A 15,603-nucleotide genomic window follows, 5' to 3' on the forward strand; every position below is an offset into this window, starting at 1 on the left:
TCTGTTGAAACCCAACAGGCTTCAAACTATTGCTAGGCATGTAGTTATTTCTTAATAACTACCTGGCCATTATCTAAACAAACTAGTATAGACTGGGCATCATGGCTTTAAAGGGATAAAATGCTTGATGATCTGAGGTGCAACTGATATGATAACAAAAGAAATAAAGTGTACAATAAATGTAATACACTTGAATCATTTGTAAACCATCCCCCTGACCCCCACCCCTGGTCCATGGAAAAACTGTCTTCCATGAAACCAGTCCCTGGTACCAAAAATGATGGGGACTGCTGCTTTAAACCATTCAATTGTGCATGTGGATTTAGCTAATGCCTATCTGATATGCATTCTCTTGCCAATGCATTCCAAACTCCTTAGAATTTCCTATCTACCTCAGTAATAAAGGTGAGGTAGTCAGAACATGAAAATTAAATCTGCTTGCTATATACATCTCATAAAAAAATTGCTCCATGAGTTTTAAGTGCACTAAACAGCAGAAATATGAAAATGGACATTTTGCAGCTTCACCGAGACTTTTGAGGCCAACTGAATGGTTCAAAAACTTAAGAGCAGCTATAGATCTACAAGGGATTTGAAAAATCAAGTCATGTTCTTTTTGTTACTTAAGTCAATACCAAGAGTAAAGATTTTGCAGTCAGAAAGCACTAGCAATTTCTCTGGGAAGTGCTCAACAATGGAATGCATGCTTAATCCCCCCCAGCTGGACGGGAGCTGGAGCCCAACAGTAGCCAAGTGTGTCCTCATAAAATATGACTCAGAAGAGTCCACGGAGCTGAAGATATTGAGGTCCTAAAAATAGTTTATTTTTATATTGATGTTTTCCCTAACTACAGCCTCACTGAAAGAATGCATGAGTTCACAGTTCCACTTTTCCTTTCATAGTGCTTTTAAATTACACGTCGTTATGACCACTTCCAGCAACCTCAGAAATATTCCTTATTGTAAAAGAGCACCATGTGAAAGCGGCTATCCAAGTATCTAACTCTTCCACCCGACATTGCCATGGCCACCGGTGGGGAAGGCGTCCCTTCAGCCTTTGGAAAACAGTAAAAGCTTATTCTTGGAAAATTATGATTTTTTCTGCGTGAACTTTAAAGAGCCCTTTGCTAGTGCCCATTACTGTGAAGTTCCTGGTGAATTTCAACGATCAGAATACTATGCTTATTTTGAACACTGAGGAAGTGATCAGTCATTAAAACAGCAGCAGAGGCAATTTTAGCATGTGAAACTGCAGTGATAATAATATACTCTAATAATGTTACCAAGCATTTATCGAATGCCATATCGTTTTCAGGCATTCTCCCAGTACTTCCTAATTTGAATGGTAGAGTATCATAAACCCCTATTGCTGGCTATGGGGTCTTTGCCCACACCCATCACCGATACTTTACCAGTAATGGGAGGAGACAGATGGAGAATGGGAGCCTTGCCTTATTCAGTCCAACTCTGTTTTTCCAGTTCTTGTTTGAAGCAGACTATGGGGAGAGGCCTTTATGCAACCTCTCCAATTTGCACTGAAATACCTAAGTCACTAAAAATGCTAAGAACTCATTCAAGTATCCAACATTGGAACATCAAGTAACAGAATCCCAGAGAAATTTCTACCATCAGAAGGGTTGTTGTAATTAAAGTGAAATAAACAATGGTCTAACCTTGCTTAGGGCTTTCCAGGTGGTGCAGTGGTAAAGAACCCGCCTACCAATTCAGGAGACTGGGGTTTGATACCTGGGTCAGGAAGATCCCCTGGAGAAGGAAATAGCAACCCTCTAAAATATTTTTGCCTGGGAAGTTTCATGGACAGGAGGAGCCTGGCATTCTACTTACAGTCCAAGGGGTCGCAAAAGAGTCAGACATGACTGAGCAATTCAACAACAACAAACCTTGCTTAACTTGATGAGGCAAAGAAGCCCCACTCTCATGAAAGAGGAGGACACCATCTGCTTCTCTTTTTGTACACCTCACCTCTTGGCTCACAGACTCAGGGCTGAATAAAGCATGAAGAGGGTCATAGTAACTTCTCCAGGAAATGTTTAGAGGTGACTTGAGTCCTAGCCCCTAATCCTCCCTGCTCACATCATCCTACTGGGATAAGTATCTAGTGAGTTAGTTAAGTTGCTCAGTCGTGTCCGACTCTTTGCGACCCCGTGGACTTCCAGAAAACAGAAACAGCAAAAACATGAAGTGGGGAGGAGTGCGTGGCATGCACACACCCCCATATGCATACACAGAAAAGAGTCATCCATTGGCAGGAATAGGAGCAGCAGGACCAGGACTGATTCTAGGGGTCAGACATAACAGAAGCAGAGCAAGGCTTGTGCTGGGAAAGTTTCCTTCCACTCCAGTTATAATATCTCTTCCATCCAGTGTTACTCCATCTGAAATCCTACCACTGAAAGTTCATCATAATAAATGAAGCCATCTGCTTTCTAGGATCATCTTTTGCAGTCCAAATATGCCCAAGAGTCAGGTATGAAGTCTCCGACACCTAAGCAGAAACTGTGGGTCATGTTACAAGGTCAACCATTTCCAGCCCCAGGCCCCAGGGAGGGTGTGTGAAATCTTGGGTGATGTCAATGAAAGAAGCAAGACTTCATTTCCCTGTTGACTGTGCTAAGGGGTGATTATACCTGAGGGGAACATATAGGAGACTGGTTATGATCAAGAGTATATAATACAGACCAGATCCTTGCTATTTATTTCCCTGTGATTTTATCATTCAAGTGTGGTACAGAAAAATTTGAGCTCAATAAAGCTTTGATTCATTATAATCTAGTAAGTGCATATATTGGCTTCCCAGGTGGCTCAATGGTAAAGAATCTGCCTGCCAACGCAGGAGATGCACGAGACACTGGTTCAATCACTGGATCGGGAAGATCCCCTGCAGGAGGGCAACCCACTCCAGGATTCTTGCCTGAAGAATCTCATGGACAGAGAAACCTGATGGCCTATAGTCCATGGGGTTGCAAAGAGTAGGACACAACTGAGCAACTGAGCACACACACACGAGTGCATATGTTACTATATTTTGTTCATTATGTTTGTATGTACATCTGACTTTGGGCTGTGCTCAGTAGCTCTTCTCAGAGTTCTTAACCCTGGGATGTAAAAAGGTATTGGGAATGGGAGGAAATTTTTCCTTCCCTTTCCATTGAAAATAATTAAATTATATAGAAACAATAATACCTTCCATTGGATATCACTTACATATGTGTGAGTTTGAGGATCTCACACAGATATACACTGCTGGGTAGTGGTTGAACTAGGCACGTATTGTGATGTTAGTTTTATTAGGGTTAATTGGAATTGTTTCCCGGTTTTTCCTCCCTTAGGCTAAGTGAGATGAAGGAAGCTGTCTTATCTGGTCAATTTTCTTTTTCTCTTAAAAACATCCTGCTGATTTGTGAGTATATTATTTTCCTCAAGTCCAAGGGCATTGCTTTTGCTCTTTCTGTAATGTCGCTCTCTTTCCATCAGTCCCACCTCCCCCCATTCCCAGCTGCCACTCCTGCCTCCAGGGTAGGGAGAAAGGAGATTTGCTGATTTACTTCTCAGTACTTCTGGGAAAATATCGTTTGCCCTCTATGTTACATTCTCAGAATGTTATGTAGTTTAGTTAAATCAATGCCGAACTTAGGTCAGTTCAAATCAGTTGCTCAGTCCTCACCGACTCTTTGAGACCCCATGAATCGCAGCACGCCAGGCCTCCCTGTCCATCACCAACTCCCCAAGTTCACTCAGACTCATGTCCATCGAGTCCGTGATGCCATCCAGCCATCTCATCCTCTGTCGTCCCCTTCTCCTCCTGCCCCCAATCCCTCCCAGCATCAGGGTCTTTTCCAGTGAGTCAACTCTTTGCATGAGGTGGCCACATTACCGGAGTTCCAGCTTTAGCATCATTCCTTCCAAAGAAATCCCAGGGTTGATCTCCTTCAGAATGGACTGGTTGGATCTCCTTGCAGTCCAAGGGACTCTCAAGAGGCTTCTCCAACACCACAGTTCAAAAGCATCACTTCTTCGGCACTCAGCTTTCTTTATAGTCCAACTCTCACATCCATACATGACCATTGGAAAAATCATAGCCTTGGTTAGACAGACCTTTGTTGGCAAAGTAATGTCTCCGTTTTTAATATGCTGTCTAGGTTGGTCATAACTTTCCTTCCAAGGAATAAGTGTCTTTTAATTTCATTGCTGCAATCACCATCTGCAGTGATTTTGGAGCCCCCCAAAATAAAGCCAGCCACTGTTTCCCCATCTATTTGCCATGAAGTCATGGGACCAGATGCCATGATCTTCGTTTTCTGAATCTTGTGTTTTAAGTCAACTTTTTCACTCTCCTCTTTCACTTTCATCAAGAGGCTCTTTAGTTCTTTACTTTCTGCCATAAGGGTGATATCATCTGCATATCTGAGGTTATTGATATTTCTCTTGGCAATCTTGATTCCAGCTTCTGCTTCTTCCAGCCCAGCGTTTCTCATGATGTACTCTGCATAGAAGTTAAATAAGTAGGGTGACAATATATAGCCTTGACATACTCCTTTTCCTATTTGGAACCAGTCTGTTGTTCCATGTCCAGTTCTAACTGTTGCTTTCTGACCTGCATACAGGTTTCTCAAGAGGCAGGTCAGGTGGTCTGGTATGCCCATCTCTTTCAGAATTTTCCACAGTTGATTGTGATCCACACAGCCAAAGGCTTTGGCATAGTCAATAAAGCAGAAATAGATGTTTTTCTGGAACTCTCTTGCTTTTTTGATGATCCAGCAGATGTTGGCAATTTGATTTCTGGTTCCTCTGCCTTTTCTAAAACCAGCTTGAACATCTGGAAGTTCACGGTTCACATATTGCTGAAGCCTGGCTTGGAGAATTTGAGCATCACCTTACTAGCGTGTGAGATAAGTGCAATTGTGCAGTAGTTTGAGCATTCTTTGGCATTGCCTTTCTTTGAGATTGGAATGAAAACTGACCTTTTCCAGTCCTGTGGCCACCGCTGAGTTTTCCAAATTTGCTGGCCTAATGAGTGCAGCACTTTCACAGCATCATCTTTTAGGATTTGAAATAGCTCAACTGGGATTCTATCACCTCCACTAGCTTTGTTCATAGTGATGCTTCCTAAGGCCCACTTGACTTCACATTCCAGAACTTAGGTCATGTGAATTGTATTCCTCGTTCTGCCACTGATTCATATGGTGATGGACTCTAAGTTATTAAACTACCATGCCTTGGTATGCACAGCTATAAAATTAAGATAAAATTGCAAAAATGACTGGCTATGGTCTGATGAATTCAGATGACTGATCTCTATTCATACAGTGGTTCTCTAGAGCACAAGTGCTTATCTTAGAGATGAACTTCTGAAGTTGTTTGCAAAAGCGTGTATGCATCTGCCTATTTCCTGGGAGAGAGTTCATGAGTTTCATCTGAATTCAGCCTGTTTACCCTGGAGCCTCCAGGACAGCTGTGCATAAACACTGGTATGGGGAATCATGAAGAAATTTTATTGGTCCATGACAAAATGTAAAAAATAAGAAAATTGTAAGGGAATTTTCCTGAAGCCAAATGGATACAACTTTAAAGAATGTGCTTTATCTAAAAAGTTTATGTTTTCCAGTGTTTTGGTGTTTCACTTTTTATGATGGTGTTAATGTAGGGTAGTCCCTTGCCTCCTCTCTGCTCCAGGGGCTTACCAAGGCAAAAATGTTAAAATTAGGTTTAAGGAAATTTTAAATATTTTTCGTGGGCCCAGAAACCAAATATTTGGGAACTACACCTTTTATAGAAGATTCTCATGGTCTTTAATTTTCCTTTCTAACATTTGCTATCTGTCTTTGGCTGTTTTGAGAGTAATACTAATTAAGGGGCATTTGAATGTCTCAGATGTGAGTGTGTGTGTGTGTGTGTGTGTGTGTGTGTGTGTTTGCGTGCGCACGCTCTCAGTCATGACTGAATAACTCAGTCTTGTAACCCCATGGACCCTAGCCCACCAGGCTCCTCTTTTCATGGAATTTTCCAGACAAGAATACTGGAGTGGGTGCCGTGTCCTACTCCAGGGATCTTCTCAACCCAGGGATCAAACCTGCATCTCCTCTGTCTCCCGCATTGGCAGGTGTATTCTTTATCACTGTGCCACCAGAGAAGCCCCATTGGGCTGCTTCTAGGGCCGGTCTATTCAACACAGACAAATAGTCATCAGCTTTGAAGAAAAAAAGTCTTGATGAGGGTGTTCTTGATGGAATGGTTTGCACAGAGCATCACAGTGTATTTACTTTCCTTCCCCTCAAACCTCACATGGACCAGAACTGCTCCATTTCTTTCCTTCACACTGGCATCCACCCCTGCTCTCCCCTGCTCTGTATCCTTCTGAGCTTGGTACCATGCCCATCCCCTCCTCCTTCCTGGGGAGACTCCTGTGGGGTGTGATCCAGCATCTATTCCCTCCTTCCCCCTACTTCCTCCTCCAAGCAGTCATCTTGGAAATTTGGAAGATCCCTCATCTTGTAATGGAGTTACAGTTCAAAGAAGTGATACTCAATGCCAACTGTACACAATGCTGTAAAGCAATGATACTTTAAAAAAAAAAAAAGGCAACTATACACTATGTTCCTCACCCTTAATCTTTCATTTTACTTGTCCCCCCCCTCCCCAGTATTTTTCTTCTCCCAACATTTAATTAGCAATATAACAGGCAGCCCTGTTAAATAACTGGAGAACTGGATGAAAGTAAAATGGTCAAGGAGAGTGAGCTGAAGAGAGGCAGACAGCAAGACCTAGTCTTCCATCTGAGAAAGAATGGACTTGATAATGTAATGCTGTCCATCTGGGGACTTCAGAAGCACCAGACCACTCATCTTTTTCAGGGCTCTGGAAATCCTTTAGACTGTTACCCACGGTTAGGGCTATATCTTGGTTCATTCATTCATTCAGCAACTATCTACTGAATGTCCACTGTGTACAAGACACTGCTAGACACTGGGGATTCAACGGCAAACAGATGCAGACAAGATTTCTGCAAACAAGGCAGCTCAGACCACCACTGATCAGCAGCGTAGGGGAGAAGTTTAGGTTTCAAGATCACTGAGTTGACAGATGCATTGCCAAAGGAAGTTTCCTCAGCGTCTTAAAAGGAGATGCAAGAATTTCAAGTCAAGACTGATATACCTAATGAAAGAAAATCGAAAAGTTGCAAGATAAGATCCATACTGGCTAACTCTTTATTAATTACTCTCTGATTAATTACTCTGAGGTCACTGATGTGCCAAGTCAAACATCTCTCACCAGGGAAAGAGCCCAGGTCCCTGACCACTGGAACCCTCCTCACATTACCTTTCTGCTGCTCCTTGTGGTCATTCCAGCTGTGAGGGTATTTAGAATGAAGTCTCTTAGAAGCTTGTCAAGAGCAAACGTAAATCCAAGACTGACTTAGTCCCCCACAAATTCCATGCCACACTCAGAAAGGCAACCAATTCTCCAACGGATCAAAATCAATCAGGCTGGCATCTTGACCTAGCTGGGGATGAAGTCTGCTAAATGCATATGACTTTCAAACAAAGTTTGTGTTAACACTGGTCACTGTAAATCCTGATTTTCCAGCTTCAAGTTAAGCTTAGCTTTCATACATCATGCCTTCATCCTCCAAACACAGGAGAAACCTTTGGTTTGGAATTAATTATATTTAAAATTGTAAAGCAAAAAAAAAAAAAAATCTTCTTTGGAAATGATCCCAAAATACTCTTAACTTCTGAAAATACTTCATGTAAAGAACTGATTTAGGAGAAAAAAAGGCCTACTTTGGATTGGAAAATAATTTTAAGCTAGGAGAGGAAGAGGAGATGGCATAGGAAGAAAATGTAACTTCTGAATTTTTATTGTCTCTGAACTCTGTTCTTAGGAGTTGGGTGGATAGGACTTGAGTGCTGCTGGTGGCTTAAGATATGACTGGTAATGGGGCAGAGAAAATGACTGGACACATGTGCAGAAAGATCTGTGCTTGCTGGGCATCTTCTCCAGATAATCACTGAATGAAGAAGGACTCGAGAAGACTCAGGGATGGTACACTGGGGTGGACACTTCGACAAGTGGGAGCTGGTGGTTGAGGTGAGAGAGAGAGTGTGTGAAAGAGGTGCTGGGAAGCGCTAATGTCCATGTGCAATTACCAGGCTGCTTCTCTTAATTTTGTGGTTTTGCCATAAAATCCAAAGAACTGTGACCAATGTTTAATAAACCTTCAATAAACATTGATGTTTCTACCTGAAATTCTACCCATCAGACATTGATTTATTCTAACAACATCCTCCTTAAAAGAACAGTTCTCTTGGGAAGGTTCAAGTCAATTGACCATTCATTCATCTTTCACGATGTGTGTTTAAATAAGACTGCTTTGGATATCTAGCTAAAATCAACTGCATAAGGAGAGCTCGATGGCCAAGTGGAGAAGAAAAGAAGGGACAAGGTGATATAGGGTCAAGGAGATGCTGGGCTTAGGCACAACTGGCATCTTGGGAAGTCAGTTTTTACTTCTCCAGGATACTGTCCTCAAAGTGCCAAGTGAAGGAGATAGTAGCAAAAACAAACCACAAATAACAACTGTGTCTGTGCAGCCTTTTTAGCATGATGCAGCATTCACATAACCCTTACTCTTCAAATTTGTAAGCATTCTTTGGCAATTACAAATCGAAAAGACTTTAAAGATCTTAAATTCTGTGAGTTGGTCTCAGCTGGTCTTCTAACCCTAGTGCTTTCCGAGCCTTGGTGGCGTCAGCCAATGAGTAAACATCCACATTTGCTGTCCACAGCTGCAAAGCTCTAATCTTCAGCAAGATGTAAAGTAGGCGTTTGACAGCATAAAGGCAGCACCACAACCACCACCACAAAGGATCATTTATCAGTTATTTTGGGAATGAGGAGGATTTTTTTTAGAAGAGAGGAAACTATGCTAATAAGCTTTTTGTCTGCACACATTCCTCATGGAGATTCCATATCTGTGCATCTCAGTTTGCTACATATTGAACCTTAAAGGAAAATGAGGTGAGATGGAGATAGTTGAATCATAAAAGTAATAAAACATGCTTCTGGAAAATAACTTTATGCTTTCTCTTAACCCCACACACTTCCCAGTTATGTGATTTGTTTCTTCAACACAAGTCTTTGGAAAATAGAGTTATGGATACTGATTACTAGGAAAATATATACATATGTTCATAATTTATAGGAAGGGTAAGAGAGAAAGGGCCTAAAAAAGGATTAAATAAAAATAACTTCATATTAGAAAAAAAAGAAAATATTCAAGGACAAGACTTACTCTGTGAGGATACCCTGTAACCTGCACCCACAGCTTTCCAGGCAAAACAGGGGGTCCCTATCTCTCGACTCAGATGTTAGTGCCAGGCACTGTCTTCTATTTATATGTTGTTTCTAGGGATCTTGCTGATTGGCAAACTTCTTACAACTCCTTTAGCAAGTAGGGAGTGAGGGTGACCTGCAGGCTGGGTTGTTGGTGGAGCTGAGAGAAGGCTTGCAAGGAGATTTGTGGGATGGGAAGCTTGGAAGCATTTTTGGTATGAAAGGAGGTGTTCTAGGTCATAAAGAACCAGATCACTGGGTTGTTTGTAAGGAAATGTTAACATTCGTCAAGTTCCCAGGTTATTTCTTTAATTTGCTCATCATCTTTGGATGGTTAGCTTTATGGTTGGGTGGTTTAAACGAAACACAAAGGACCTTGAATATACCCTCCTAAAACAAAACCTGACTGAGATCTGAGGTCAGATACTACATGGCTGGTATCCATGATGGAAAAGATCTCAGATGATAACTGATGAGATTGGGGGTGTCTTGCCTTGTTCAAAGGCTGCTATAGAGTGAGGGGATGGAGTGAGGGGCAATTCAGGATAAAGTCTGCCCTTTCCATGGGTTTTTCACCACCAGCACTCATCTAACTCCCACACAGTAGAGTTGAAATTCCTGGTAAGTCAGGTGTTGGAAGACTGTAAGTTGCCCTGGATGAGCTGAGTCACCAAAAGTTCCTTTTAAATTTCGTGTAGGTAGTACCTTGAAAAGAAAGTGAAAGTGAAAGTCGATCAGTCATGTCCAACTCTTTGAGACCCCATGGACTGTACAATCTATGGAATTCTCCAGGCCAGAATACTGCAGTGGGTAGCCTTTCCCTTCTCCAGGGGATCTCCCCAACCCAGGGGTCAAATCCAGGTCTCCCACATTGCAGGTGGATTCTTTACCAGCTGAGCCATAAGGGGAGCCCAAGAATACTGGAGTGGGTAGCCTATCCCTTCTCCAGAGGATCTTCCTGATCCAGGAATCAAACTGGCGTCTCCTGCATTGCAGGCAGATTCTTTATCAACAGCTATCAGGGAAGCCCAAGTAGTACCATGGCACCAAAAAATACATAGGTGGCAAGTAGAAGGGTAGTCAAGGTAGATTGCAAAGGTAGGGGTTATGGGAGTGGGGTCTCAGTAGGGGACAGAGCAAAACTGGAAGCAGTGGAAGGGTGAGAGAGGACGTGCGTCTCTGCCCTCAACCTGGGCTCTGTGCTCCTGTCTCCCACTTGTCACGAAGCTAAGGATGAAAGTCAGCCAGTGCAAATGCTTAAAACCTGCATCTTCAACCAGATGTATTATCAGCAGTTTCACATCCAAAATGCTGAATGCACCCAGTTCAGGAAAGCAACAGTGATCAAAGTCAACAGTCAAGAAGACATCACAGCTACTGCAAATGCTATAAACTACTGTGCAGAACAAAAGTATTTCTGTGTCTGGGTGCAATGACCTTGGGGATGAATGCAGTCAGAGTTCATGTTTAATGAGCACATAGAAGAGGAAATGTCTCATCCAGGAGGCTGTTGGACTGATTGGGCATGTCTGGCTGCAGAACTAGCTCTTCCTTCTTAACATTTTGAGTCTCTATAGATTCTGGATAGTGTCCAGGAACTTGTACAACTGCATACTTACGGTTACTTATAGCTGGAAAAGATGCAGCTTCACTGAGGAGAGGAGACTCACACAAGTCAAGAGGGGTTTTTAAGATGGTAACACAGGTCATTCCTGGATAAGCATGTGGGACAGGATGAGGGGAGGCATGTAATATTAAAGCCTTCAGGTCTTGACTTCAAGGGAAGTACTCTTAGATGGTTTAATAGCTATTTCAGAAGCTTATAATACAGCAAGTCCTGCAGACAGGGAGAGAAGACTACTCAGATTTACTTGACAGTTGAAATACTGGTAAAGAACCTGCCCGCCAATGCAGGAGACATAAGAGATGCAGGTTCGATCCCTGGGTTGGGAAGATTCCCTGGAGGAGGGCATAGCAACCCACTCCAGTATTCTTGCCTGGAGAATCCCATGGGCGGAGGAGCCTGGTGGGCTACAGTCCATGGGTCACAAAGAGTCGGACACAACTCAAGTGACTTAGCATGCAGCATGACATACTTTGTACAGTCAAACAAAGATGCGCTAATAATTAAAGAAAAAAAGCTACACTAACTCATGCCAACTTCTGTGAATAGAGCACTGCCAAGGGAAAGTTCTGCAAGATCATCAGCAATGACTAGATACAGCTTATTTTAAATTACACTCATATTTGCATAGAAATAATCAGTGATCTACGTCTTTTTTAAAATGTTCTTTTTCTCTTTAGTCAACTGTTTATGTTCTGGTGAAATCCTGCTCATCTGATTACTATTACTACATTGGGAAGAAGAGAGGCAAGGAGAGGAGGAAATATTATTTCCTTGGCACCTAATCAATCCAGGTACTTAGTAAATACTTTACCTCCCTTATCATATTTAATCATCAGAACAACACTATGTATTACCTACAATTGATTCTATTTTTCAAATCAAGGAACCAAGTTCTGAAGAGTTGATGTAGATTTTCAGGGCTAAGAACATCCAGGGTTATCACTCCTTCCTAGACCATGTTACTTTCCCAACCTAACAGTGGCAAAATATACTTTAGTCTAACATGAGCTTGTAATATACCACCTACCTTTCTTTAATTAACAGGAAAGTAAAGTCGTTCAGTTGTGTCTGACTCTTTGTGACCCCATGGACTGTAGCCTACCAGGGTCCTCTGTCCACGGGATTTTCCAGGCAAGAATACAGGTGTGGGTTACCAATTCCTTCTCCAGGGGATCTTCCCAATGCAGTTATCAAACCTGGGTCTTCTGCATTGCAGGCAGACACTTTACCATCTGAGCCACCAGGGAAGCCCATAATTATAGGAAGGTACTAATATTTGCCAGAAGAGCTTGACTTAAGTTATAGGACTACCTGGTCTTGGGTCTGTCTGTCACTCCTGAGGCTCAGAAAAACCAGCCTCAGGGCTATGAGGCCAGTGCACCACACACACACCATGCATCCCTTCACCTATTCATCTACACAGTGTGGGTTGCACCCAGAAGCCTGCAGCTGTATCACAAGGGCCTGTGAATCCCGACTGGCCTCTCCCAGGTAGTCTGCATGATTACGAGGACTGCAGAATTTGTGAGCGTGGCCAAAGAATATAGTATGCTTGGGTTTCCTTTGCCATTTCTGGAGCTAAAACCATCACCTTAAGAGGCTAAAATGTATGAAGTTGTTAAATGTCATTACTATTTATTTTGGGGTGATGGGAGAAGGAGGAACAAGATAGATTTAGTCCACCAATTTGCCTTCTCATACATTTGCCTGGATCTCTCTCTAGTAATGAATTATTTGATCAATTCTTCATATGTTCATTTCACACATATTCCCTCAAACAGGACAACTCTCCTTAGCATGTGAGGTTGAATGAAGTGTGGCTCTTTTCCTCAGTGAGTTCTCAAGTAGGGGAGACAGAAGGGGTAGTAAGAGATGAAAAGATACGAGGCTGAGAGAGGACATGTATATGATGGAGTAAGCACAAAAGAGAGGGCAGAGTCCAGAGGCTTGTGGGGAAGACAGCCCTTGGAATTTTGCACTTTAAGCCTCTTAATAGAAGGCCTGGGTCTAAGAGTATTAATACTTTCTTGCAATTTCCTTCAGGGCTAGCTCAGTGTCACTCAAACAGTTAGAGAAGTGAGGAGACACTAGGAATCCCAGATTCTGACATGGTGCCTGAGTAGGTATCACAGGGACCAAAAATGCTGCTTGTCCATGAGAAGAAAACAGATGGGAATGGAAGATTTTGGACCAGGTCACTGGCAATGCCAGTCCTTCCTTGCTGCCTGTGGAACCTCAGGGCTTGCTTTCTCATCCTCCAGTGAGGGTGAGAACAGGAAAAACAATGCCCTCTCCATGTCTCTGAGGGCTGTTATGAGGCTCAAAGGGGATAGAGCACATGAGGATGCTTTGTAAGTGGGGAGTATTTGCAGTCACTATTATTAGTATTGGCAAAACATCAATTTCTGCATCTCTCTCCAACTGAGTGGAAAGGCTTTCTGTTGCCCTGCTCTTAAGAGGCACCCTTGTCAATTCTGAGATGCCCTCTGCAACATGGAAATGTATCAGGAGCAATGCCTTTGGAGTAATGTCCTCTTAAGGTTTGATAATGCACTTATTTTTTAAAAGCAAACCCAAGGTGAAACAGACCTATTTGGATTGAGGTTTTATGTCTAATGTTCAAGGGATTACATAATTAAATCAGAGACTGCATCCCCTGAAATACTCAGAAATAGACCCGCTCTCATAGGCTCAATGTCCATCTCAAATATTCCAGTTGCTTGTGGTTACATGGCGCATGTGGCTGTGTGAGGATGCCAGTGTCCTCACTCACATGTGAGTAGGGCATCGGGTAGGGAAAGAAGAAGATGAGAAAAGGTCTTATAAAATGAACACAACTGTGCAAAATATTGCACAATGGTGAATCATTTCAGCCTCAGTCTACTGATGATCACCCTGGCTTCAAGGATTAATAACCCTCATCATTAGATTTCTGAGGCAGACAGCATTCCATTGCAAAGAACCATTTCCACGAATGAGTAATCATAGTAAACAAAAAAGTCATAGATACAAGCCAGAGGTTCATCTACAGTCTACTTTGCTGGACCCTAATGGAACCACAGGCCCGGGTGCAACATTCTCCGGTCTGCTCTTTTAGAATCCAAAGGGGAGGAAGAACTCTTGTTTGTCTGTATCTCCAGACAAGATTATCCTGAAACCAAACCTAACAGGGCTATAGGGGACTTCGATATTCCTGTGAGAATGATGCTGACTCTCAGGAAGTCTGCCTACTGTGTGTCAAATCTTGCATGCCTCTTTCATTTAGTGGGAGGCAGACTACACCTGGGACGATGGATTCATTTTCAGTGGCACATGAAGCAAGCTGCCTTTCTCTCTGTCTACGAGATACACAGGCTCATGGAACAAAGTTGCCTCATTCAACAGTCATGCACTGAGCACCTATCATGTGTGAAGCAGTCTCTGAAACATGTTGCATTTTATAGTGTCTGACATCTGTTTTTCATGTGACCCTCAAAATAACTCTCTGGGTTTGGCCATGGTAGAGGTGGTGACCTCTAGATTGGGAGTCTCCCATCTCAGGGATCTAATACCTGATGATCTGAGGTGGAGCTGATGTAATAATAATAGATGTAATAATAATAAAGTGAAAGCGAAAGTGAAGTCGCTCAGTCGTGTCTGACTCTTTGCGACCCCATAGATTGTAGTCCACGGAATTTTCCAGGCAAGTAAAGTGCACAATAAATGTAATGCACTTGAATCATCCCCAAACCATTCCTCCACTCCTGGTCTGAGGAAAAATTGTCTTCCATGAAACTGGTCCCTGGTGCCAAAGAGTTTGGGGACTGTGGCTCTAGATGATGGACAAAGGAGCTGATGCTCAGAGAAGCTGTAACAGTGAAGTTCAAACCCAGGTCTTCCGGCTCCAAACCCACGTTTCCAGTTCCACCTCTCAGCCTCTGGCTGTCCTGGGTTGTGATCCCTCTGTGGGGATGGGCACATTGCATGCAGCCCTTCTGGCAGGCCATTTGCATTAAGGTTCTGTGTTCTGGATGAGTCCTAGGAATTCCTCCCTGGAAGAGGCAACCAGTAATACCTCCAGGTCCTGAAGGATTTCCCTTAGAGACAGCCCAGGTCTGGCCATCTCAGAGGGTCCAGAGCCCCTCATTTTTCTTTTCTCCCTGACCCTAGCAGTCAAGCGCAGCTGTGCAGAAGGAGGCATCCCCATATGGTAGACAGGTAACAGTAGATCCCTGCTGTTGCTGTTCAGGTAGTCAGTCGTGTCTGACTCTTTGCAATCTCATGGACTACAGCATGCCAGGCTTCCCTGTCCTTCACTATCTCCCAGAATTTGCTCAGGTTTGTGTCCATTGAGTTGGTGACACTATCTAACTATCTCATCCTCTGCTTCTCCCTTTGCCTCCTGTCTTCAATCTTTCCCAACAACCAGATCTTTTCAAATGAGTCAGCTCTTCTCATCAGGTAGCCAAATGATTGGCCAGTAGATCCTGCAGGTGGTCAAATCCCAACCTTTCCTCTCACCACCTGTGTATGTAAAGCGCCCCCCCCCCCTTCCCTGTCTATTTCTTGGGGATAACAGCAAACTCCTTATGAGATCAATGTGAACAGTAAACATGAATGCTACAGAAAATACAACAGAGGCC

This window comes from Capricornis sumatraensis, chromosome 15 (assembly GCF_032405125.1).
Source record: "Capricornis sumatraensis isolate serow.1 chromosome 15, serow.2, whole genome shotgun sequence".
NCBI lineage: Eukaryota > Metazoa > Chordata > Mammalia > Artiodactyla > Bovidae > Capricornis > Capricornis sumatraensis.